This window comes from Bos grunniens, chromosome 23 (assembly GCF_055505025.1).
Source record: "Bos grunniens cultivar Pamir isolate PY7600 chromosome 23, Bosgru_T2T1.0, whole genome shotgun sequence".
Classification (NCBI taxonomy): Eukaryota; Metazoa; Chordata; class Mammalia; order Artiodactyla; family Bovidae; genus Bos; species Bos grunniens.
Genome location: NC_141187.1, coordinates 35,282,679 through 35,309,669, shown reverse-complemented (window position 1 = coordinate 35,309,669; position 26,991 = coordinate 35,282,679). Strand labels below are relative to the sequence as shown.

The 26,991-nt window shown below is 37.3% G+C and overlaps 1 long non-coding RNA gene and 1 pseudogene across 2 annotated transcripts in view; one reads left to right on the top strand and one right to left on the bottom strand.

Annotated features, from left to right (window-relative positions):
• Window positions 1–26,991, bottom strand: part of LOC147347610 (uncharacterized) — a 462,458-nt gene that overhangs the window by 217,618 nt on the left and 217,849 nt on the right. The window lies entirely within an intron of this gene.
• On the top strand, window positions 5,132–5,716 carry LOC147347614 (large ribosomal subunit protein eL21 pseudogene; annotated as a pseudogene).

Here is a 26,991-nt window from a genome sequence, read left to right as displayed (position 1 = left end):
TACTCTTTAGTTATTTTTATCACAGCTCCTCTTAATCATCTTACCTCTTCTTCTGAATGTTCCTTACAATTTTCTACTCTATTCTTTCTTTTCTCAATCATTTTCTTCACTATTTAAACATTTCCTAATGTGCCTGTTTCGGAGAAGGCAATGGCACCCCACTCCAATACTCTTGCCTGGAAAATCCCATGGACAGAGGAGCCTGGTAGGCTGTAGTCCATGGGGTCGCGAAGAGTCAGACACGATTGAGTGACTTCACTTTCACTTTTCACTTTCATGCATTGGAGAAGGAAATGGCACCCCACTCCAGTGTTCTTGCCTGGAGAATCCCAGGGACAGGGGAGCCTGGTGGGCTGCCGTCTATGGGGTCACACAGAGTCGGACACGACTGAAGTGACTTACCTTACCTTACCTAATGTGCCTGTTTATAAGAACTTGGGCAAATTTACAAATTCATCACTAAAATCTACTGATATAACTCAGTAGAATTATGGATATTGTACAGATAAAGCCTTCTGTTTGGCCTTTCAGAGTCTCTTTAACACTCCATAGAAACTATGCCATATAATTAGGTAGACAGATAGATGAGAGAGAGAGACAGCAGTCACATGTCTTCCTAAAGTCACATTATGATTTCAGGCAGTTCTCACTGCCCAGTTCCACAAAGGATCTGGTTTGAAACTCAACAGAAATTTCTGTTACAGAAATAATACAAGGATTGAGAACAAACAGTTTTTTCCCTGTGGCTTCCCTTTATTGAACCATGAAAACTGAGTGTTCACCCTGGCTTCAAAGGCAAAGAGAAAACCAGGATTCCCCACAACTTGTAAGAGCCAGAAATGTATCAAATTTGCTATTGCACTTCTGAGGAGATATAGTAGAAATACTTTTATATTCCTCCTACTAGGCACAAGTACAAACTCTGGGCATCACATATAAAACAAATGTAAGAAAACCTGAAAGTTGCACAGATGGCAGACGGGCTAGGCAGCTCAGGACCCAAGCGGAGTGAAACAACGAATAAAATGAACAAACCTCTAGCAAAACTGAGAAAGGAAAAAAGAGGGAGAGAACATACAAATAACCAATCACCATGGATGGCTAAGTGGGTTTATTCCAGGGATGAAAAGTAGGTTTAATGTTTGTAAATCTATTTAACCCAGCATATTAACAGGATAAAGAAAAAAATCAATATAGAAAAAAGTATCTGACAAAATTCAGCATTCATTCATGACAAGAACACTCAAAAAATTTAAAATAGAAAGTTTTCTCAATTTGATACAGATCATTTTTTAAAAAACCTAATGGTAACCATATTCTTAGTAAAGAAAGGCTGAATGCCTCCTCTCCCCATCCAGCTGGGAATAAGGCAAGGTTGTCAGCTCTTACCATTCTTATTCAACAGTGCTGAGAGCTCCTACTAATGCAAGTGGACAAGAAAGGAAAACTAAAAAAATAGAAACTGGAAAGGAAAAAGTAAGACTAGCCCTATTTGCAGATGACATAATTGCCTATGTATAAAAATTCCAAAGAATCTATAAAAGAATCATTTTAGAATCAGTAAGTGAGTTCAGCAAGGTTACAGATTATAAAATACACATAAAAAACCAATTGTATTTCGTATACTAGCAATAAATACATGGGCACACAAACTAACAAGAAAATATTATTTATAATGATTTTAAAAATTCAATACTTAGGAGTAAATCTAACAAAACATATACAAGACTTATATACTAAAAATTTCACAACTGTGTTGAAAGAAATCAAGGTCTAAATAAATAGACATACCATGTTCATGGATTAGAAACCCCAACATTAAAAAAAAAAACATGTAAATACTCCCCAAATTGACATACAGATTTAATGTAATTTCTATCAAAATAACAGTGACATTTTTGCAAATATTGAGAAAAGTATTTAAAAGCTATATGGAAAGGAAGAGAAACTATAATAGCTAAAATAATTTTGAAAAAAAAGAATTAAATGGGAGAAATCAGCCTGTCCAAAGTAAACAATTATTATACAATAGCTATAGTAATTGAAACACTATGGGTACTGGCAGAGGGACAGACACTTAGCTCAATGGAACAGAACAGAGAACCCAGTAGTATCTACATGAATACTTTTGTGTATAACTTATTTTTGATGAAGACACAAAACCAATTCAAGAGATGAAAGATAGCTTCCCTTGAGAAAGTAGGTGATACTATAGCAATTAGATATCCATAAACAACCAAACAAAAAATTGGACCTCAACCTAAGTCTCATACTTCATGCAAAAATTAATTTTAAATGGATAACAACTTAAATATAAGGTGTAAAGCTCTAAAATTTTTAGGAAAAATTATAGGATAAAAGTCTTGGGATCTAGGGCTAAGCAAAAAGTTCTTAAACTCTTGACACCAAAGGCATAATCCATAAGAAGAAAAATTGATAAATTAAACTTTATTAAAATAATTTTTTTCTCTGTAATGCAGTTAACACAATGAAAAGACAAGCAACAGACTAGAAGTAATTACCTGCAAACCATACATTTGATAAAAAATTGTTATCTAAGATCTCAGTTGCAAAAAACACAGAGACAAAAATAAAACAAACAAAAAAAAATGCAATCCAATTAAAACACCAACAAAAGACATGAAGTGACATTTCTCTGAAGATATACAGATGGCAAATAAACACATGAAAAGATTTTCAACAGAATTAGCCATAAGGGAATGCAAATAAAACTACAATTTAATACCACTACATTCTATCATAATGGCTAAAAAAAAAAAAAAAGTAACGTCAAATGCTAGCAAGGATATGGAGAAAGTCATACATTGCTGGTGGAATGTAAAACAGGAACAGCACTCTGAAAATGGCTTAGCAGTTTTGTTTTGTTTTCTTTTACAAAACTTAACATAGCATATAAATCAACAGTTATACTCATGAGCATTTATCCTAGAGAAATGAAGACTTAGGTTCACACAGAACCCTGTATATGAATGAATATATATATATATATGAATTAAACCAACTTTATTTTTAATAGTCAAAACCTGGAAACAACCAAGATGACCTTTAATGGATAAGCTGCTAAACCATGGTACACCAGTACTATGGCATAATATTTAACACTAAAAAGGTACAAATTATTATTACATGTAATAACTTGGATTAATCTCCAGAGAATTAAGTTGAGTGGGGAAAAAAGCGAAATCCCAAAACATTACACACTATTTGATTCTTGAACCATATATAATATTTAAACATTTTTAAAATCTAAAAAATTACAGAAAAGGAAGACAGATTAGTGGTTGGCAGTGGTTAAGGAGAAGTTAAGGACGGAAAGGAAGTAGATGTGATTATTATAAAAAGGGAGCATATGGGATTCTTGCAGTTGTGGAAATATTCTTCCTCTTGATAGTATAAAGGTCAATATCCAGTTGTGATATTCTAATATAGTTTTGAGGGATGATTTCTATCAGGAATCACTGAGTTAAGGGTACATGAGATCCCTTTGTATTATTTCTTACATCTCAATGTGACTCTACAATTATATCAAAACATTCAATTAAGAAATAAAATTTGTATAACTAAAACAAAATAGTTTCTATTCAGAAGATTAAAATTTTTAGGCACTAAGTATAACAAACATATTGCTTCAGATATAGGAATTTGCTTCACATAAGATTTTTCCAAATAATGCAAATGTTCAATAACAAAAGTACCAACCTAGAGAAAGTTTACATTTCAGCAGAAAATCAGGCTTTTACAGTTTCAATGGTGTGATGGGGGGGGGGTGAAATTAAGGAGCTTCTTGAATACTACTCAAAAACAAAGGGGCTTCCCTGGTAGCTCAGCTGATAAAGAAGAGAAGAGAAGTCGCTCAGTCGTGTCCGACTCTTTGAGACCCCATGGACTGTAGCCCACCAGGCTCCTCGGTCCATGGGATTTTCCAGGCATGAATACTAGAATGGGTTGCCATTTCCTTCTCCAGGGGATCTTCCCTACCCAGGGATCAAACCCGGGTCTCCCGCATTGTAGGCAGACGCTTTACCGTCCAAGCTACTAGGGAAGCCAGCTGATAAACAATCTGCCTGCAATGCAGGAGACCCTGGTTCGATTCCTGGGTCAGGAAGATCCACTGGAGAAAGAATAGGCTACCCACTCTAGTATTCTTGGGCTTCCCTGGTAGCTCAGCTGGTACAGAATCCGCCTGCCTGGGTTCGATCTCTGGGTTGGGAAGATTCCCTGCAGAAGGGAACAGCTACCCACTCCAGTATTCCGGCCTACGTCGCAAAGAGTCGGACAGGACTTAACTTTCACTTACTCACAAAAACAAAGGGCTATTTCCTCATGCCCAAATTGAGCAATACCATAGTGTTTTGTTTGTTTGTTTTTCCTCTTGAGAAAGGTATTCAATCTTACCTAGAATAGCAGATCAATTAAAAAGACTTTAAAAAGATGCTTTCTTCTTTTCCCTAACTTGTGAAATAAATTTTAGAAACATCTGAAAATCTATTTTTTGAATTATCATTTAGAGAGAGAGTCTTATTTGATAATGTTTTATGCTAGAATAAAAGACTTCTCAAAGCAGGAGAACATGATGCTATTATGTAACTGTCCGAAAACACCTCTATCATTTTGTTCTTCATTATCTATTGCTTTTTTCTCTTTTAACTCCTTAGAAAGAAGTATTTATCTGGACCATTTGCTTGCTCAGATGGAGATTTTAGGAAGAGAGGAAAAAACCAACAATCTAAGAAATTCAGCAACATATCTTCAATCCCTGAGCACTACCTTCTTTAGAAAACTTATTATCTTATTATTTTTCATGAAAGCTGAAAGCACATTATGTAGCTCTCTATTGCCTGTCAAGCATTTCCATCACATTTGGACTTAGTAGGCCAAAGAGTTACCATAGCTACTAATTAACTCTGTCCTGAATGCATTCACTCCATAGCAGAGATTGTTTACATTATGTAAAAATGCTTGTGCTCTAAATAAATTAAGAGAATATGCTAGATGCATTAAATCTTACTGCAAATAAAACCAATTTACCTCTCTTATTAAATCATTGAAGTTTTTAAATTTAAGCCTCAGAATCTGCAGTATTTTCACCTTTGACTAGTTCAGTCTAAAATATAGCTAAAATGTGGCTTTTTTTCGGCCGGAACCGCCATCTTCCAGTGATTTGCCAAGATGACCAACACAAAGGGAAAGAGGCGGGGCACCCGCTACATGTTCTCCAGGCCTTTCAGAAAACATGGAGTTGTTCCTTTGGCCACATACATGCGAATCTACAGGAAGGGTGATATTGTAGATATCAAGGGAATGGGTACTGTTCAAAAAGGAATGCCCCACAAATGTTACCATGGCAAAACTGGGAGAGTCTACAATGTCACCCAGCATGCTGTTGGCATCATTGTAAACAAACAAGTTAAGGGCAAGATTCTTGCCAAGAGAATTAATGTGCATATCGAGCATATTAAGCACTCTTAAGAGCCGAGATAGCTTCCTGAAACGTGTGAAGGAAAATGATCAAAAAAAGAAGGAAGACAAAGAGAAAGGGACTTGGGTTCAGCTGAAGCGCCAGCCTGCTCCACCCAGAGAAGCACACTTTGTGAGGACCAATGGAAAGGAACCCGAACTGTTGGAGCCCATTCCCTATGAATTCATGGCCTGATGGGTGTAAAAATAAAGACCTGGACTGTGCAAAAAAAAAAAATATATACATATAGCTAAAATGTGGTCTCCCTCCCTCTTTTTTGTTTTTAAAATGTGATATATTGTTTGTTATCCTTATAAACATAATCTAGGTCATGCTTGTAGTCAATTTTAATGCATTTTACTAATAAAATAAGGTTTAAATGTAAATATTTTCCAAGTTATTTTATTACAACAAATTTTAAAAGTATATACAAACCATTATAATGGCATATTTTTTCCTAGAAAGAAATAAATACTTTCTAATTGTATAGTATTTGAGACAGTAGGGAAAAAAAATCCATAAAGATTGCCTTTTTTCTAATTTCCACCCAATATTTTGAATTTCCATATAAATTTACCTGAAATTTTAAAGATTTGTTTTTGAATTCTGTATTTTATATATACATATATATATATATATGTTTAAATGCTTATATTTACAGCATAAAGTTATTAAAATAAAAATAGAAAAAATTAAGTATATTTTAGCCTATGATAGTTATACTAATTTAACATAAGAAATTATTCTAAATGTCAACAAATAACACGTTTTTGAGGAAATCAATTTTACAATGATTTTTATCCATCCATTATCCACATAAATTTGGTTAATAAATTGCCCAATAATCATATACTTTTGTAACACTGCTACAATATAAATTAAAAATAAGAATAAATTAATGTTTTCAATGCCTAATTTACATCATTTTTGTTAGTCCTGATATACATCTTGTAAAATAAATTCTATATCCATCTCTGAGGAATGCAAGATTCACATGATAATACTGAGACAAACAACAAGAAGGATTTAACAGAAACAAAATACCTATGGTTTCACCTGAATATCTTACAGTGGAAGATGTAAAAGCAACTCAAATCCATATAATCACCACAGTTATCCTTTCCATTAAACCTGTTACTCTTGTGGTATTTCCTTACATATTTATGCAACTTCACCTAAAACCAGAATTTAGAAGTGGTCTCTTTGATCTAACCCCAACTCCTATCTCACACATTTACCTACATCCAGTACTTTATAAATGCCTTAAAGCATAACAGCCTCCTGCTTCCTCCACCTCTAATAACAGTTTTATGGGTTAATTGTATTTTTCATCTTTCTATATTCTCTAATAATTGTGTGTTACGTTTAATAATAAAAATAGTATATTTCAAATGGATTAGCAGATTGCTAAGGTGAACTAATGCATCCATCTATCCATTCACCCATCATTGAAAAAGGTCATTCCAATGGTTTTGTGCAAACATAACTTTAGTTACATCATGTTTCTGCCCCTAATCACTGAAATGAATGGTGCCAGGGTCTCCAATTCTGTCTTATCAGCTACGGAAAGACTGTCTCCAGATAGCTTGCTTTTGGAAATAGGACATGGAATAGAGAAATGTGAGCTCTCTAAATGAATGCACACTGCATAGACTTTGAAAGCTTGCCCTACCAGAGACGTGGGATTGTGACTGCTAATGACCTTCAAAAAACAAGATATTCATTATATCCAGGTCATACTGACATTTTCCTTATAACTGGGGGGGAAAAAAGTCACTTTCAAAAAGCCACCGAAAAGTCACAGAAAAACTTTTCAAAATTCTATGTAAAACCAATCCTCCCTAAATCCTATTGATTTTTTCTCTCTCTTTTACCTTGTTTATTGTTCTTAGGGATAGAGGTTGGTATGTTTAGAGCATAGCAGAGGATGCTGCAAAGCCCCTTGAGTGCTGATGTTGGGTAAGAATTCTTTTCATTTGATATCTGGAGCTCTCAAGCTGTAAAATGAGGGTAATACTCCAAGCCCTTACAATTTTGATGGCAGAATTATAAAGATTACAGAATTGTAAAACTGAATGAGATACAGGAAAGATTTTCATTGGATTTTACTGATAACTAAATTATAATCATTAATGTCTTAAGGAGAAGAAAGGTAACAATGAGCATTGCCCACATTAGATAGAGCATCACTCCTGTGGACTTCCTAGATGCTATTTATCTGAGAAAAATTTTTTTTTTTTTTTTGAGTACTGAATTTTTAGTCACTTGGATGCAAAGAGGTTTCAAGAATGATCACCACTTTGAATGGAACTATTCTTTCTTTTTCCTTGAGGCCATCAGCAAAGGTCTATAATCTATACCCTGAAACAGAGAAATCTTCAAGAAAAATTGCCAAAGAGATGCACAGAGAAAAATTCTTGCTAAAAAGAAGCTGAGCAGTCAACTTCTTTCAATGACAGCTCCATTATCACACTGATTGACTGTTCAAAAAAGAGAGAGAGAGACAAAAAGAAAAAGAAAGAAAAGCTCTTATGCCGGGGTCCAGCCGCGGCTGATCCAGGGTATTCAAAGCAGGGATGGTGTTGATGACTTATTTAAATATTAATTAGAGATATAAAGAGTAATAGAATGAGGATAGCTCAGCAGGAAAATTCAGTGGAGAAAAGAGGCTGAGTAGCTTGGTTTACGCGGGAGACCAATAAAACTTCAAGACAAGAAGTTTGCACCATTTACGTAGGCTGCAGGCGTCCTTCCGTTCTCCTGAAGGAGAGGAGACACTGAAGCCTCCCCGGTCGGATCTTAGAAGCCCAGGCATAATTAGTAAGCATGGCGGGCTCCACGCTCCAGATGGAGACTCAGCCAGAGTTTGAGAGAGAGAACGACATGGGGAGACCAGTATTTAGAGGAACTGATCCCAATTCTTTATTTTCCAGAGTCTGTTTTTATACACTGAGATGTTATACAAAAGTCACGCGGGGACAGCAGTCCTGACTTTTATTAAAGTCAGGTGCTTCATACAAATGTATACAGAGGTCTTAGGGGTGTTACATCATCTTCTGGCCAGGGGGGCCTGCTGACAATTTATGACCCTCTCCTTGTGACAGCGGTCAGTCAACCAGGACACTTATATCTCCAGGGGTGATTATTCTTAAAACAGACTCCACCTTCCGAAGGTACCAGATAAAGTTACATTCCTATAGGGTGAGGGTGTAGTGGGTTTTAGTTAAGGAAAGAATTTACTTAGCCTAAGGTCTAACGTGATTTATATCAAAGGTTAATACTTATTTCTTCTATATATTCATTAATGTGTATAAGGGCAGGGGATGTGGAGACTTAGCAGTAAGCATTGGCTCAACAAATGAAAAACCCTTCACCAATACAATTTCTAATCAGCCCATTATACTTATACTAATAGTTTTCTAACTTCTCTAAAGAACCTGTTTTTAGAAGGTTTAAAGCATCTCGTGCCTCTCACGGTTGGGAGGCTGTGAGCAATCACATGTGACCGGACAAGCCTGTTAGGCAGGCTAGAGAACTTCAGAGGAGTTTGTAGGTTAAAACACTCACGCCCAGGAGTTTTTATTAACTGGAGCTCTAAGTTAGCTCCTTCTCCGAAAGAGGTGGTGGGGGACAGCCCCCCGTAAAGTCAGAGGTGTAGGTGAGAGCACAAAGTAGTCAAGTAGGCAGGCTCTGGTTATGGGGGTAGATGCTTGAGAATTTCCAGGGGGACTCCTGAGGCTTGATCCCGCCTTTGCGTATGTCGAGCCTCCTTCCTCATGACCTTTGCCATGGGTGGAGGTCCTCCCGCCGCCTCCCCGCACTCTTATTTCTTTTAACAGGCTAAGACACTTCTAAACAGTATCCTTTAGTAATCTTACCAAGAAGCAAAATATTAATAATAACTTTGCAAGTCTTGGTGTCACTCATAAAGAAACTGAAATTCTTGTGGTTTTCAGCATTTTATCACTTAAAGACAGTTGAAAGTTTTTTTAATTGCTCTAGATCTTATTTTCTTCAGCTAACTGTCATTTTCTGTAAGTAGAGCACTGATCCGTTGTGTCTGAGGAAAAAAAAAAAAATCCACACAGTCCTTGCCTGAAGCCAACAAACCTCACAAATCTTCAAACTGATTTCAGAATAAAGTGGTCTACTTGCCAAAGATTCATTCTCCAGAAATGAAGCATCTGTGAAAGAGTATAGATCCATGGAGACTGAGCATGGCTCTTTCTTTTCCACCTGTGCAGTTCCTCTGAAGACACAAGTTCAAAGCTTTGGTAAGTGAAATAGTCATTACCACTGGAATCCTTGGTCTTCCAAAAAAGGATAGAAATAGAAATAATATGGCATAATAGTCAAAACAGAAGGTTACAACACTAGCTTGCTGTGTGACTTACGGCTATTCACTCACCTTCTCTGTTAGCATTTCCCTATATATAAAATAAAAGATATGCTGTAGCTTAATGCTGTCCAAATTCAGCAGGGAACCATATCAAATAGAAAATTCCATTTCATGGAGCCCTTTGAAGTATTTCAGAATAGTAAATCTCAAAGTACAAAAGTACCATTAAAAGCAAAATGACAGCTTAGCAGTCAACTAGAAAGATACAGAAGGAAGAAGTGTGTGGTTTACTCTTTCTGACAATGTTCTATGTACTACGGCTTTACACAGAGACAACGGGTATGCTTCTGTAGTGAGAAAATCAAAGGTGAAGGTAAAGAATTTTAATTTTGTAAATCACAAATAAGGCATCAGCAGAACTGCACGAATTAGAGAAGAACAAAGGAAAACATACACTGGATCAGTCACTCTCAAATTCCAAAATACCTTACACTGAAATGGTGACTTTTTTTTTTACAAATGGTTTTTACTAGGTTTTTTATTTTTAAGATTTTTTTTTATCTTTTAAGACATATTTTATTTAATTTTTAATTGAATGAAAGACTCATAATTCTATAGTACTTTACAATTTTCAAAAATTTCACACACGTGATCCCATGTAACCCCATTAATAACTTCTTTTTCCCCTTACCCCTCTTTTGTCCCTTTCCCCTCCCTCTCCCCACTGGTAACCACTGGTTTGTTCTCTATATTTGTGAGTCTGCTTATTTTTTTATTTATTCACATTTGTTGTATTTTTTAGATTCCACATATAAATGCTATCATACAATATGGGTCTTTCTCTGTCTGACTTATTTCACTTAATGCCCTAAGAGGTTTTTAATTAAAGAAAATATGCCACCATGGGTAAAAGCTTGCTTTCTTTATTATATATACACACACATATATCTTAGCTTTTTTTTTCCTGCCTACATATGATACATCCCACATTTCATTCTGGAGATATCTACTATATGACTGTCAAAAAGAGGTCCAGGGTCACACTTCTATGTAGATCAGAAATGATAATTTATAACAAGTGTTAACCACCCTTCCAGAACCCATGACAAACACTACTAAACAATCAGAGGAAGAATGGCCAGGCAACTATCGTCAATGGTCCACACTGTTACACAGTTGAAACATGTTTTCCACTCCTATTGATGAAGAGCACTGGGATAGGGTCAGAACTCTGGTTTCTAACATTGAGTCTGTACTATACTCTAGCAAGCCACATAATTCCCTATGCCTTGATATCTCCTGCAAAAACGAGAGTTTAACTAGGTAACCCCCAAACTACAACCCACTCCAGTTATTTGTGATTCCAATATACACAAATGTTTCTGTCATACTACCAGAAACTCAACCGCCACTGCCCCACCACTACTACTATGTATATTCACATTAATGTATAATATTTCATGACTAGGTTCAGAGTTTTGTGCCACACCACACTCCCCTTCCCCCAAAAGAATGCTTTAAGATAGGTAATATGTTAAAATTAACTGGTCATTTATGGCCCCATTTGAATGAGCTTATCAAGTTCTTTCTAATCAAGGAGCACACCTACACTTCTCTTTTATATTCACTCTCTATTTTCTTACTAATTCAAAAAGTAATTAGATCAATTAATTGTTTTAGTTACAAAATCAAAAATTACTGTGAATTTACAGCAAGCATGGTCATCGGAGATGTCTTTCAGAAAATTATGAAATCTTTATCTTCTAATGACTATTTTCTCTCCATTATTTAGTGTTCACTCCTGCCTCCCTGAAAAGACTGATAGTTGGTATTGAAAGGAATACTAGCAACTGTAATAGCTGACAGGATTAGAATGTGGTATGTTAGTATTCAGAGAAGGCAATGGCACCCCACTCCAGTACTCTTGCTTGGAAAATCCCATGGACAGAGGAGCCTGTTAGGCTGCAATCCATGGGGTCTCTAAGAGTCGGACACGACTGAGCGACTTCACTTTCACTTTTCACTTTCATGCATTGGAGAAGGAAATAGCAACCCACTCCAGTGTTCTTGCCTGGAGAATCCCAGGGACGGGGGAGCCTGGTGGGCTGCCATCTATGGGGTCGCACACACTCTGACACAACTGAAGTGACTTAGCATGTTAGTGTTAGAGCATTCCATTTTTAGTATCTCTGTGGAACAACTAAAAAAAAATCAGATTTTACATTATAAGAAAAAAGAATAAAATACAGAACACTGAAGAGATATGGCAATTTTAAGTATTAAAGAAATAGTGGTGTGAGGAACAATATTAAAGAAGGGCACTCATGATCACCAACTCAATCTTCAAGGAGAAAATGACTTAGTCAGGGAGATGAAACCATAGACATGTTTACTCATTCTCACCTTCAGCCAGGAATCAGACTAGCAATCAGGGAATCACATTCTTTCTATGACATTGGGCAAGTTGTTTCATCGTTGAAGCCCACTGTGTACATTACAAAAGAATATGAGGGATACTGTCATGTCATCTACAAAGGTATGTATCCTTTAATGTTATATAATCATCATATGGGAGAAGGCAATGGCACCCCACTCCAGTACTGTTGCCTGGAAAATCCTATGGATGGAGAAGCCTGGTAGGCTGCAGTCCATGGGGTTGCTAAGAGTCAGACACAACTGAGCGACTTCACTTTCACTTTCCACTTTCATGCATTGGAGAAGGAAATGGCAACCCACTCCAGTGTTCTTGCCTGGAGAATCCCATAGACGGAGAAGCCTGGTGGGCTGCCGTCCATGGGGTCGCACAGAGTCGGACAAGACTGAAGCGACTTAGCAGTAGCAGCAGCAGCAATCATCGTATATGGTTATATATTAATGAAATTGATCTTTACTCAATATTGGAAAAGTAAGTGATTTCAAAGTTTATTTATACTCTGACATTAAACCCCTTTACATCAGGTGAAAGAGTTCATTAGTTCTCTTACTTATAAATAAAAAATTATGATTTTATCTGTTTCTTGGGGCTTTCATAACAAAGTATCCAAATACTGTGGTTACAACAACAAATTTTCTCACAGGTATAAAGGTCAAAAGTCTGAAATTAGCGTGTCAGCAGGGTTGTTTCCTTCTTGGGGGCTCAGAGGGTGAACTTGTCCCAAGAGTTTCTCCTAGTTTTTGTTGTTTATTGGCAAGCGTTGGTGTTCCCTGGGGAACAGCAACATAACGTAGTCTCTACTATCATGGTGTTTTCCTTATATGTGTATATAAGTCTGTATGTCTTCTTTGTATTTTAGTCTGTCTGCACTAGCAAAAAACTGGATAGATTATTGAGACAACTATCCTGAGATCATACAGCTAATAAGTGAGGGAGTTTAGTTTCAACACAAATCTATCTGACTGCAAAGTTTGTGCTTTTAACCACACTAGAAAGTTTTGTGTTTGTCTGGACACAGTGTCAAGTATAGCCAAGAAAGAAGGGAGAACAGAATGTACTGAAACTGGAAGACAATGGAAGTTTAACCACTTGCACAGCGATGCTTACAACAACTGTAGATTCAATTAAATTACGCTCAAAGTGTTCCCTTTCTGGTTTAGTGTGTTCCCTTTCTGGTTTGAAACATTAACACTAGAAAATAGGTCATTACTGGCATGAGTAAAGCTTACTCTTTGCTAGCGAACATCATGGAAGCAATTAGCTCAAGGACAGACTTAAAACTCCATGAGTACAGGGACTATTTGGTTTATCACCACAGCTTCGGGGTCTGGCACTGGGTCTTCAGTTCTGCCACCTAACAGCTAAATACCTAATATTTTATAAGAATATACTAGGGGACAGATAATGTAGTAAATGCTTTCCTTACATTACTTCATTTTATTTTCACATGAATGCTTTGAGAGATATTATCCTGATATTATCCTTATTTATGCACTAGGAAACCAGGGCTCAGAAAAAGGTTATGAAGCTTATGAGCAGTGCCACAGGAACATCAAGCCTAGTTAATAAATTACTAACCTTCACACTTTGGATAACATAAAGGGTAATATACATTCACCAGCTGCCCAGACATACCACTAACATCTACATAATTAAATCCTTCCAGAAGAGTTGGAAATCTTGGATATAACAGTAACTGTTGACAACTGCCTAGTATCATCATTGAGAATGACAGAAACTAGAAAGCTAATGACTTTCAACCTAGATTTTTCTCCCCAGAGCCATTAACTCTGCAAGTAATCCATGAAAGCCAAGTATTGTTGACATAAACACTTTTAATTCCAAAGAAAACAATAAACCTAGAAAACATAATCAAAAATGTAGATTTCTGTTTCATTAATAAGGACATTTTTTGAGACATATGAAATAAATTCTTTAGCTTTGCTATGTTCAAGGAGATGGCTTTCTCAGCAAATTGGCTCTTCGCATTTGGGAAACATGCCTTGAAGAAGGTTGATTAAAACAGAAATAAAAGTAACAACTGGTAACAACAGTAATTCTGATGATCATACAGCAGATGGTAGACTCTTATCAGAGACAGACAAAACAGCATGCCACATGTCCCCCAGCTCATCTTAAACAGAGCGAAACTAGCTACCACAAGGAAAGAGACTATGATCAGAGAGCAGCTTCCATTTCTAACGTTTCACATCTAGCTCTTCTTCATCCACATTTTCTACTAACAAAGCCACACCATCCAGTTATATGGCACAATGATGGGCAAATTCTGTCTATTCTACAGATCTACTGATTATTCCCTCTAAGTATCACCACATTTGTAGCTGAGAAATACATAATCATGACAATAAAATGTATTGCTGCTACTGCTGCTGCTAAGTCGCTTCAGTCGGGTCCGACTCTGTGCAACCCCATAGACGGCAGCCCAATTGAGGACTTACTATTTACCAGATAACAAGACTGTGCACATAGTAGTATGTACTGTGCTAAGAATTCTACAAGTGTATCCCATTTAGTCTTCAAAACAAATAATGATATTAATACAATTAAAATCCCCATTTTACAGAGGAGAAAAGTGGCAATTGTAGTGGTTCAGTTATTTGCAGAAAATCAAACCCAGGTCTCTTTTATTCCCTTTCATTTGCTCTTAAACCCTACATTCGGCTTAATTCTACTTGATAGTCAGGGACTAGTCAATAACAGATGACTCTATAGTCACAGAGGAGTTGCAGAGAACAAAGCCTGTAATCCTGATATCATACAATTCTTGTATGAGACACAGTTGGCAACAGGAAACAATATTGAGCCCACACTGTAAGACAAGTGAAGAGATTCTTTGCAGAGGTGTTGGCAAGGTTAATGAAGAGAGAAAGGATGTAGGTTGATGTTCACAGAGATTAGCAACAGAAGGAAACCAAGGCCAAAAGAAGATGGGAAGAAAATAGAAAGAGTGCAGAGGAGCTGTAGCTGTTTAACAAAGTCAAAGCACTAGAGCAAGGACAAAATACCCCGGCCTCTTTCCTGCCTTTTTCCAATATTTGCCAGTGCTTCCCATTGGCGGACTCAACTGAGAGCCATTCATCAAGAGAGCCCAGATGATAGAGTCTTTAGAAGCCAAGGGACACGCCCAGAAACAGAAGAATGCATCCAGGGAGGCACACCAACACACTTGTTATGAAAGATTTTGAGACCATGCTTCTATCTGTATGCTGAGACTGATGTCAAGGTGAAAGTCTGAAACGAACTTGATGGATAATCAAAAGCAGTTATCACTTTTCAGTCTGTGGCCTTTTAAAATTACCATACCCTACTGCCCACACAATTTCTGCCCCCTTAGATATGTTCTTTTATTTGCCAAATGCCACAGGTTAGCATTATTTCAAGAGGACCAAAAATCTGCTTATAGCAGAAGAAATCTTCCTCCCTTGAAACTGTCACCCTTACAGTCATTGGGCTGTGTTCTTTCTGATAAAGGCTAGACAGGCTATTGGTTCCTTGGTTCCCTGTGGAACTCAACTATTTTTCATGTTTCAGAACACCCAATCTAGCTTTACAAAAGTATGTGGGATATAGTGATACAATCATAGCAGAAACATGAAGGCTACGAGGAAGTTCTACAAAGAGGGTTGGCAGAGGGTAAGAGGAAGGATTTATGCTTTAAGCAGACTAGGGAAAGTGATGCTTATCTATTGTGACTTGATTCAGTGTGGACCCCATGATACTCTAGAGACAAAGATTAAACCAAATGAGACTGACAAAAGAAGGTTTCAGGAACCGATCCACCAAGATTCAAGTCAATTAATATTAAAATAGTGCTCCCATTTTCAAAAGATTTAAAACTAGTTTAAATTGGTATTTAGTTTTTGCTTAGCAGTTCTAACATTTTAAGTTAAAATAAGCAATAAATCAGTCCCTGGGACAGGTATTCAACTATTTCCAAAATATCCTCAACAATGATAGATTAAGAAAACATAATGCCACCTTATTTGATCATATCAGGCTGGCTTTTTTTTTTTTTCTTTAATCTTGAGAACAGCCCAAAGTTAGTTTTCACCGGTAAACTGAGAAATACCGGCCATGAAGCAACAAAACTGTGTAAATAAAGCAAAGCAAATTGCTATTTGTAATATTACTTACTTCATTATTTGAACAACTTTAGAAAAATGCTAAGAGCCATGCATTGAAATTACACATGCCAACTAGGGCATTTTCTATGATCCATTAGGCTTCCCTCAATAGAAAAATTAATTATGTTGCCATTTCATAATTCTCTCCTGAAACATTTATGTAGGTGTCAAGGATTCATTGGACACAATTTAGAGCCCCATGATTAAAACATTTTAAAACATTTAAAATGTGATGTATAAGTGGAGAAATTCTGTGGATCGAAATACATAACAGAAGTGAAAGTAGGAACTTTTGAGAAACAAAACATTAAATATACTGGTGGGACTTATAGCTTTTCCAAGGATGTATTTGTTGTTGCTTTTCTTTTTCTCTGGATTTAGATGCTGAGATCTTTTCTGATAGATCTTTGAGAGAAAATTTGAAGACGAATGTGCCAATGTTCTCTTCTATTTTGAGGTTCTATAGAAAATGTAGAGCAATATAATTTGCTATCCTCACATTATATATTCATATTTATTCTTCATAAACTCCCTCAGAGTAAAAAACATCCATTTAAAATTTTCAAATTATTATTCACATTCCAGTGTCTTTCCTCTTGGACCTATTTCTCTTTGATATAAATCTCTATGTAGTTTCTCAAGTCAACATGGTAAAGGAAAAAAATTTATAGGAATTTGTTAGCTCCTCTATAACAATTAATTTTGAAATGTGGTATCATTTTCCAGCTGTAATTATTCTAACATATACCATTGAGAATCCAGAAGAAAATGTTTCCTGGTTCCATCGTTACATCCTTCTCAGATCTTCTTTGTACTAGTAAACTTAGAGTCCAGATCTTCTGTTAAAAATGCATATTTTTCAATCTCACGTTATTTTAGACCTTGAAATAGTATGTCAGGTGTGGAGAGTGTTATGAACCACCTACTGCCTTCCAGGTGGCGCAGTGGTGAAGAATTTGCCTGCCACTGCAGGAGACACAGGAGATGCAGGTTAGATCCCTGGGTCAGGAAGATCCTTTGGAGGAAGAAATGGTAACCCACTCCTGGATTTTTACCTGGAAAATTCCATGGACAGAGGAGCCTGGCAGGCTACAGTCCACAGAGTTGCAAAGAGTCAGACATGACTGAGTACACACGTACAACTACCACGCTCTGCCTTCTAGGGTGCTTCCATCAGTCTTATGGGACAGAAAGGGAAGGTGGTATGATCTCATTCTGCTGTTGAGGAACTGCAATTTAGTGAGGTTAGTGACCTATTCACTGATTCAATCAAGCTGTGGTGGAGAGGACAGGAGACAATCTGGGGTACCTAGCTGTTTGTTCCTTGATTGTACAACATGGCTTCCTGGCAGGATGGATCTCAATTTAGAGGAGTAGAGGACTCCAAACATCCCAGTCTCCTTAGAACATAGAGAAACTCAGTAGTCAAACTGCACTTCCCTAATGCCCTCCATGGTGATCACCTCAATCTCTTAGGCCAAGACTGTAAGGAACCCTTTGGGGGATTATACTTCCCAGGTGCTCAAAAAGCCACGGAGTCTGCTGCCAGTTCATTTCTTTTCTTTTAAATCCACTATTTTTTATTGTGGACTCTAAATTAGGACTCTAGGTTTTATGTCTGGCTGGGCCACTAACTTGCTATCTTATCCTGAGAGATGAACGTGCCCTCTCTACTTAACTAGCTGCAAAATGACTATAATAAGGGTTATCTCTCAGGAGTGGTGTGCAAATTCTTTTATTATAATTGCTATATTCCATCATGCAGCGGAAAATGCTATGCCAATTACAGATTAGGACTAGGTTAGATGCCAGTAAATCTTAAGCAGAATAGAGAGGAAATTTATCAAGAATGACTTTCTTAAAAAGATGTATAGCGTCAAATATTTATAGCATTAGAAAATGAATTTCAAGGACTGTCATCAGTATGATAGCCTTCTCTCTGAAATGTTAACACCTAACAATGACAGAAAAAATCAAAGTTGCTACCGAGCCTAGAGATTTCACTCAAAAACAAAATGCAAAACTGCAATCTAGGGAGAAAAGCAGCAGGCAAGATTTCAAAGGATATTCCAATTGCCCAAATCAATGCTTCCTGCTCAGCTTGGTTAACCATGTGGCTTTGTCATTATCATCTCTTATTATCCTCTCCCCACCAACCAGTTATTTACCAGATCAAACAATCTCCATTATACATCAAGTAAAAGCATTTGGATGCCCTGTGCTTTGTCGAATTCTAGGTGGGCACAGTTATGAAGAAACAATTTAATATATGGGGATAGAGTTCATTTCCAATGGGTGATGAAGGTGTTGCAGAGCCTTTGCCAATAATAGAGTATGGATAATTTCACTGCAGACCATAAGGAATGATTTATGAATGATGCCTGCAGAAAAGACCAGGGCTGGCCTCCCAATTAATCAAAACCTAAAGCATCTTAACAAACAATGCTGTTCTGGTCCCTGGAAGCTCATTAGTTGAAGATGACCCCCAAGTCTTCAAATAGCCTTAAAAGAAATTGTATAATGAAAATAATCTATCAGCAAGGAAGGGATGAGTACTATCTCTTAATGAGACAAACCCAATGGTACGTTTAATATAAATAAATAAAGTCCACTCTAAATATGCATAATTTGTGGAGGAACTTTAATATATGTTTACAAAAATAAGAAATGACCTCCTCTAAAGAAACACTAAAACTAAATTATCAGTTTCCCAGTGACTCTCCACATCATTACCTGATCTAAGAAGCATGTATTCTTACCTTTTGTTACAAAAATTAATTTCATTGTGTGAAGACAATATAGACAGTCTTTTTGGTTTACTGTGTATACTATAAACAAAACTCAATTCAGAGTTTTGATTGGTTAACTGGGTGCTATAATTCATTAATGAAGGTGGCAGAGGCAATGCTACAAAGAAAACTGGCAAAAGAGCTACTGACATAGATAACATGGCGATCAAGAACTATAGCACCCACATCTCATGTGGTTTAATGCTGAACATTTTACCACATATCCATTTGATCTTCTTCTGACCTCCAATACAATAAACAGCTACATCACCATCAGAGTCTCAAATTACCTATAGAACACCCATGAAGAGCACTGAGTCTCCTTATTTTTTGTTTTATTTAGTTGCTAAGTCATGTCCAATTCTTTTGGGACCCCATGGACTGCAGACTACCAGGCTGTAGTCCATGGGATTATCCCAGGCAAGAATACTAGAGGAGGTTGCCATTTCCTTCTCCAAGGGATCGTCCCAACCCAGAGATCGAACCTAGGCCCCCTGTATTGAAGGTAGCTTCTTTACTGCTGAGCCACCAGGGTAGCCTAGGTCTCTTCAAGGCCATTGCTAAATGGCATCCAAGAGATGAACTCCAAAATTCTTTTCATTAGAGAGAAAAGATCTGGTACAAATCATTTAAGTAAGAAAAAGCTCCAAGGGAAAACTGAAGGACTGTGAAGTGCAGTGAAGTACTAAACAGCACAAAGTGAGCATTTGTGAAGACCTCAGGAACTCTGCAGAGAACGTCCCACCTCCAGCCTCCAAAACATTTTCTCTTTAACACTGATGTCAGATAAACTAAGACCCTCACTATTCATTCCACAGTGAATGCCCTTGTGAGTAGAGCAACTAAAAGCAGCTTTGGAAAACTATGAAATGACTCTCAAACTGTTCCTGGGCAATAATTATCCTTTGTGCTATGTTCTAATATAACTACAAAATTCCCCACCGGTGTCACACTGAGCTAATATGTTCTTTTACCAATGGGCCACCAAAGGCTTATATTAAATGTCTAGTAATGAGACAGCTTTGCCCTATTACTGTCACAGTTATTTTTAACATGTCAGATAAGATGAACCCTTTATGAAAATATTTCACCTTGAAATTTGCCCAGAAAAATTCATAGTACTTCCAATTATATTCCTCCAAATTTTTCCCACATTCCTTTAGGAAGGATGAAAGAAAAGTGAAAGTCTATCAGATCAGATCAGATCAGATCAGTCGCTCAGTTGTATCCAACTCTTTGTGACCCCATGAATCGCAGCACGCCAGGCCTCCCTGTCCATCACCAACTCCCGGAGTTCACTCAGACTCACGTCCATCGAGTCAGTGATGCCATCCAGCCATCTCATCCTCTGTCGTCCCCTTCTCCTTTTGCCCCCAATACCTCCCAGCATCAGAGGCTTTTCCAATGAGTCAACTCTTTGCATGAGGTGGCCAAAGTACTGGAGTTTCAGCTTTAGCATCACTCCTTCCAAAGAAATCCCAGGGCTGATCTCCTTTAGAATGGACTGGTTGGATCTCCTTGCAGTCCAAGGGACTCTCAAGAGTCTTCTCCAACACCACACTTCAAAAGCATCAATTCTCCAGTGCTCAGCCTTCTTCACAGTCCAACTCTCACATCCATACATGACCACAGGAAAAACCATAGCCTTGACTAGACGAACCTTTGTTGGCAAAGTAATGTCTCTGCTTTTGAATATGCTATCTAGGTTGGTCATAACTTTCCTTCCAAGGAGTAAGCGTCTTTTAATTTCATGGCTGCAGTCACCATCTATAGTGATTTTGGAGCCCAGAAAAATAAAATCTGACACTGTTTCCACTGTTTCCCCATCTATTTCCCATAAAGTGATGGGACCAGATGCCATGATTTTCATTTTCTGAATGTTGAGCTTTAAGCCAACTTTTTCACTCTCCACTTTCACTTTCATCAAGAGGCTTTTTAGTTCCTCTTCACTTTCTGCCATAAGGGTGGTGTCATCTGCATATCTGAGGTTACTGATATTTCTCCCGGCAATCTTGATTCCAGCTTGTGTTTCTTCCAGTCCAGCGTTTCTCATGATGTACTCTGCATAGAAGTTAAATAAACAGGGTGACTATATACAGCCTTAATGAACTCCTTTTCCTATTTGGAACCAGTCTGTTGTTCCATGTCCACTTCTAACTGTTGCTTCCTGACCTGCATACAAATTTCTCAAGAGGAAGATCAGGTGGTCTGGTATTCCCATTGCTTGAAGAATTTTCCACAGCTTATTGTGATCCACACAGTCAAAGGCTTTGGCATAGTCAATAAAGCAGAAATAGATGTTTTTCTGGAACTCTCTTGCTTTTTCCATGATCCAGCGGATGTTGGCAATTTGATCTCTGGTGCCTCTGCCTTTTCTAAAACCAGCTTGAACATCAGGAAGTTCACGGTTCACGTATTGCTGAAGCCTGGCTTGGAGAATTTTGAGCATTACTTTACTAGCATGTGAGATGAGTGCAATTGTGCAGTAGTTTGAGCATTCTTTGGCATTGCCTTTCTTTGGGATTGGAATGAAAACTGACCTTTTCCAGTCCTGTGGCCACTGCTGAGTTTTCCAAATTTGCTGGCATATTGAGTGCAGCACTTTCACAGCATCATCTTTCAGGATTTGGAATAGCTCAACTGGAATTCCATCACCTCCACTAGCTTTGTTCGTAGTGATGCTTTCTAAGGCCCACTTGACTTCACATTCCAGGATGTCTGGCTCTAGGTCAGTGATCACACCATCGTGTATCTAGGTCGTGAAGATCTTTTTTGTACAGTTCTTCTGTGTATTCTTGCCATCTCTTCTTAATATCTTCTGCTTCTGTTAAGGTCCATACCATTTCTGTCTTTTATCGAGCCCATCTTTGCATGAAATGTTCCTTTGGTAACTCTGATTTTCTTGAAGAGATCCCTAGTCTTTCCCATTCTGTTGTTTTCCTGTATTTCTTTGCATTGATCGCTGAAGAAGGCTTTCTTATCTCTTCTTGCTATTCTTTGGAACTCTGTATCCAGATGTTTATATCTTTCCTTTTCTCCTTTGCTTTTTGCTTCTCTTCTTTTCACAGCTATTTGTAAGGTCTCCCCAGACAGCCATTTTGCTTTTTTGCATTTCTTTTCCATGGGAATGGTCTTGATCCCTGTCTCCTGTACAATGTCACAAACCTCATTCCATAGTTCATCAGGCACTCTATCTATCAGATATAGGCCCTTAAATCTATTTCTCACTTCCACTGTATAATCATAAGCGATTTGATTTAGGTCATACCTGAATGGTCTAGTGGTTTTCCCTACTTTCTTCAATTTAAGAGCAGCCATGAAGAGATACTCCACGCCCAAGGTAAGAGAAACCCAAGTAAGACGGTAGGTGTTGCAAGAGGGCATCAGAGGGCAAACACACTGAAACCATACTCACAGAAAACTAGTCAATCTAATCACACTAGGACTACAGCCTTGTCTAACTCATTGAAACTAACCCATGCCCGTGGGGCAACCCAGACGGGCTGGTCATGCTGGAGAGATCTGACAGAATGTGGTCCACTGGAGAAGGGAATGGCAAACCACTTCAGTATTCTTGCCTTGAGAACCCCATGAACAGCATGAACAGTATGAAAGTCTATCACAGGATATTAAATGTAGTTCAGTATGCTGTATAATAGGGCTTTCCAGGTGGCACTGTGAACTGTGAAAATTACTCAGACATGTCCAACTCTTTGCAACCCCATGGACTGTATAATCCATGGAATTCTCCAGGCCAGAACACTGGAGTGGGTAGCCTTTCCCTTCTCCAGAGGATCTTCCCAACCCAGGGATTGAACCCAGGTCTCCCGCATTGCAGGCAGATTCTTTACCAGGTGAACCACTGGGGAAGCCCAAGAATACTGGTGTGGGTAGCCTATCCCTTCTCCATGGGATCTTCCCAACCCAGGAACTGAATTGGGGACTCCTGCATTGCAGGTGGATTCTTTACTAGCTGAGCTACCAGGGAAACTTAGGAAGGACAGGTGGGATTATTTCCATTCCAATTTACATCAAAGTAAAAAGGGTGGGGTGGGGGGGATCTGAGCTGTTTGGGACTGAACCAGCCATTTTGACAGTATTGCCTGGTCAGTTCAATGAAGCAAGCAGTTGAATTAAGTCCTATCGGCCAAATCAAATCTCTATGATTTGCTAAATCAGTCCTGGTGAAGACATATAGGGACGTGTCATCATCGTCTATGAGGAGTACTGCAAAAAATTTGTTACTTACAAAAATTAAACCATGAAATACATAAAACACAAAATAATTTGCTTTTTTCATCATAGAGCAGAGTCAGATTCTCTTTAACAGTGACCCTGTCTCTCACTGAATATCTGATGTCTCCCCTTAAGGGAAAAGGTTGGCATTACAGCTGGAATAACAGAAATTTATAGAGTATATATACTGAATTATCAACAACTGCTTTCAAATGTGTGAAACTATGGGAAAAAAAGTGAAAAACCATTCATTTCAATTTAATTATGAGGTTGTATCTGTCTTTTTAATGTCAAAAGCAACCAGGTGTTCATTGAAAAACCCCAGATTCTATCACAATTCTCACAGGCTTTGCCACAAGGCAAAGTAAAATCCTACCAGTGGCTGACGATTTGCCCAAGATCACAGAACATCAACATGATGGACTCCAAGTCAAGGAGGACTTTTTTCACAGTGACGTGATCTAAACTAGAGCAAAATGTGTTGTTTAGTAGCTTAGAGTCTGAAGTCAAATTCCCTGGTCTTAAATCCCATCACTACCTCTTACTAGCCTTATAACTTTAGGCATGTTACTTAGCTGCTCTGTGTCTGTTTCCACATCTGTATACTGGGCATTATAAGATAATGTTTGCTTTACGGAGTTTTATGGATATTAACCGTACTCTTGCCTGGAAAATCCCATGGATGGAGGAGCCTGATGGGCTGCAGTCCATGGGGTCGCTAAGAGTCGGACATGACTGAGTGACTTCAGTTTCACTTTTCACTTTCATGCATTGGAGAAGGAAATGGCAACCCACCCCAGTGTTCTTGCCTGGAGAATCCCAGGGACGGGGGAGCCTGGTGGGCTGCCATCTCTGGGGTCACACAGAGTCGGACATGACTGAAGCGACTTAGCAGCAGCAGCAGCAGCATGGATATTAACCCAGTCAGTATTTGTAAAGTGTTATGCAGTGGCTAGCCCACAGTACACACTCAGTTAAGCTCAATAAATTCAAGTCATCACTATTATTCCCTATTCTGAGTAGTCATAAGAATCACCAAGGACCTCTGCAAACTTTCTTCATGCTCCACTCATATTTACTGAATCAGTACACCAGGGATAATCTAAGAAATTTGTTTAATAAAAGCTCTCTAAATTAGTCTCCTGACTGACTCAGTTTTAACACTATTAAAGCACTAACAAATCTTAATGACTACCTCAAATAGTTATAGACTTCTCAGAAACAATCCATTTCTTCAAGACTAATTGCTTTCACATGCGTTACTTCACACATTTGCACTTATTTATATGCATATATGCCTGTTCACTACATCTAATTTATATTAATTATTCACCATGGTTTATTATAATTACTTCCATGTTGCTATAAGGAAATATGTTAAATGAGAAGACAATATATCTTACTAAAACGTAAGTACCATTGATGATAACAGACCTAAACTTTAATCGCTCCACCTATGGGATATTGATTTACTAATGTTCATTATCACTATGATCTGCCTGCTTTCTTGCATCCTTCCCTCTAAATGGTAACTGTTAGCTCATTTAACTATATATAGGGTATATATTTTAAATGTAAGAAATTTCATCAACAATGATGTATTCAATAATATTTCATTTTTTAGAGAGATATAAAAAGAAAAGACTGAAAGCAGAGAAGTGATCTCCTTATTGAAAAACTGGGCTTTAAGGGACCAAATCAAGTAACAGGCAATACTGCTCCCTCAATGTATGACTTTTTGTTACCCACAGGCCCCAGAAACATTTGCACCACAAATTGCTTTCTAAAAGTAATAACACAGAAGACAAACGTTATTCATTTGGACCTAAAATCTATGGGGGACTTTCAGGGGTTTAGATGTTGTAGCCTGCAGCAGACAAGATAAGAAATACTTCAATAAAGATGCACTCAAAGGACTGTTTCCTCTTTCACTAGGAGAAAGGATTATATGAAATAGTATCTAAAATTATCTTAGAAAATTATTTTAATATGCACAGACAGACACATATAGATGATGACCTCTTTTTTTTCCCCCAAACACTATAATTAGAGATCTTATCAGAATAGTTACTCTTTTCTGCACATTTTGATGGAAAGAGAATATGTTTAGTATGAGAGACACCTTCTCCCAGTCCCTAGGTCCTTCGCTGACCCCCCAACTGACCTCCTCAAAGGTGATTAACCTCTCCTAACTTGAGCTTTTTCACATGCAAATCAGGGAATTATTCCAAGGATTACATTTGATAATGTAAGATTGACTGATTCCTTACCTAATGCAGAGCAGGTATTCAGTAAATATGTGTTTTAAAAATGTTTCTTCTATCAATATTAACCATACTTGAGTGTTGATTGTTACTGTATGTATATAACCTGTTCTTCCATTTCAGAAGAGAAAATTGCATCCTTTTCCAATACCTATTGCATTTTGTAGTCAGTCCTCAACTGAAATTTTCACGTTACAGTTCTTTTAATACATAACAATGAAATGATCTGAGAAGGCTTATAATATCTACTGAACCCAGAGTGCACCCAAATCTTCAATATTTATTCATTTGTAACCACTAAGACTGTTTCTGTTTGAAAATAAAAAGACAAGAAGGGACACCAGATGAGAGGTGAAGAAAGGAGGAAGAAGTGAACAGGAGAGGGACTGGCAGAAGGTAAAGAGCAGAGAAAGATAAAAAGATGGACTGTTACACAGCGAAAAAGATTTGCATCATCTTTTAGACAAAAAGTGCCATAATTACTCAGCATTACTGTAGATAAATTCTTTTTTATATGTCAGTCACCAGGCTGTGAAACTAAGAGAATATTAACCTCCTTTGTTCATTCAACAAGTTTCAGACAATGCATTAGGGTAAGACTTTAGGTTATGGAAAGACACAGAGAAACAAATCCATATGTTTATATAAGCTATACATTGAGAAAAATCAAGCAATATCTAAAAATAAAATGACCAAAGCACATACAATGGCAGATGTCTCACTGTAACTATTTAGTATATAGAAATTTAAAAACATTATCTTATGGTAGAAAGAATTTAAATAGCGAATCACTTAATACAGAACCTGGACCCAAACATAATGCCAAATAACTACACAAATTTAAGCAAGTAATTTAAATTTTCTGGCGTTTGATCTATAATTATAAAGTGGGATGATAAAAATAACTTTGCCACCTATTGTACATTGCCTTTCTAGAAAATAAAGGTGAATGTGTGTTTGTTTTGAAATAAACAAATATGTACTATCAATATTTACTACAAATTGCTATCAAACACCACACATGTCACATTTCACATATGATGACTATCAATAGCATATAGATTCCTTTGCAATAAGAATAAATAAAAATTAAATGATGAGTCATGTTCCTACATACAAAGATTTAATATTATAAAAATGCTATTTTTCAAATGATAAAAATTTGAATATCCTTCATGATTATCCTTCAGTGAGAATTTTTAACAAAAGTTCAAATGGAATTAAAAACAGGTGAAAGACACTAGCTGAAATTTTTAAAGAAAGGAACACTTAAATTATTGTGAAACTAGCATTTAAAACTTTTTT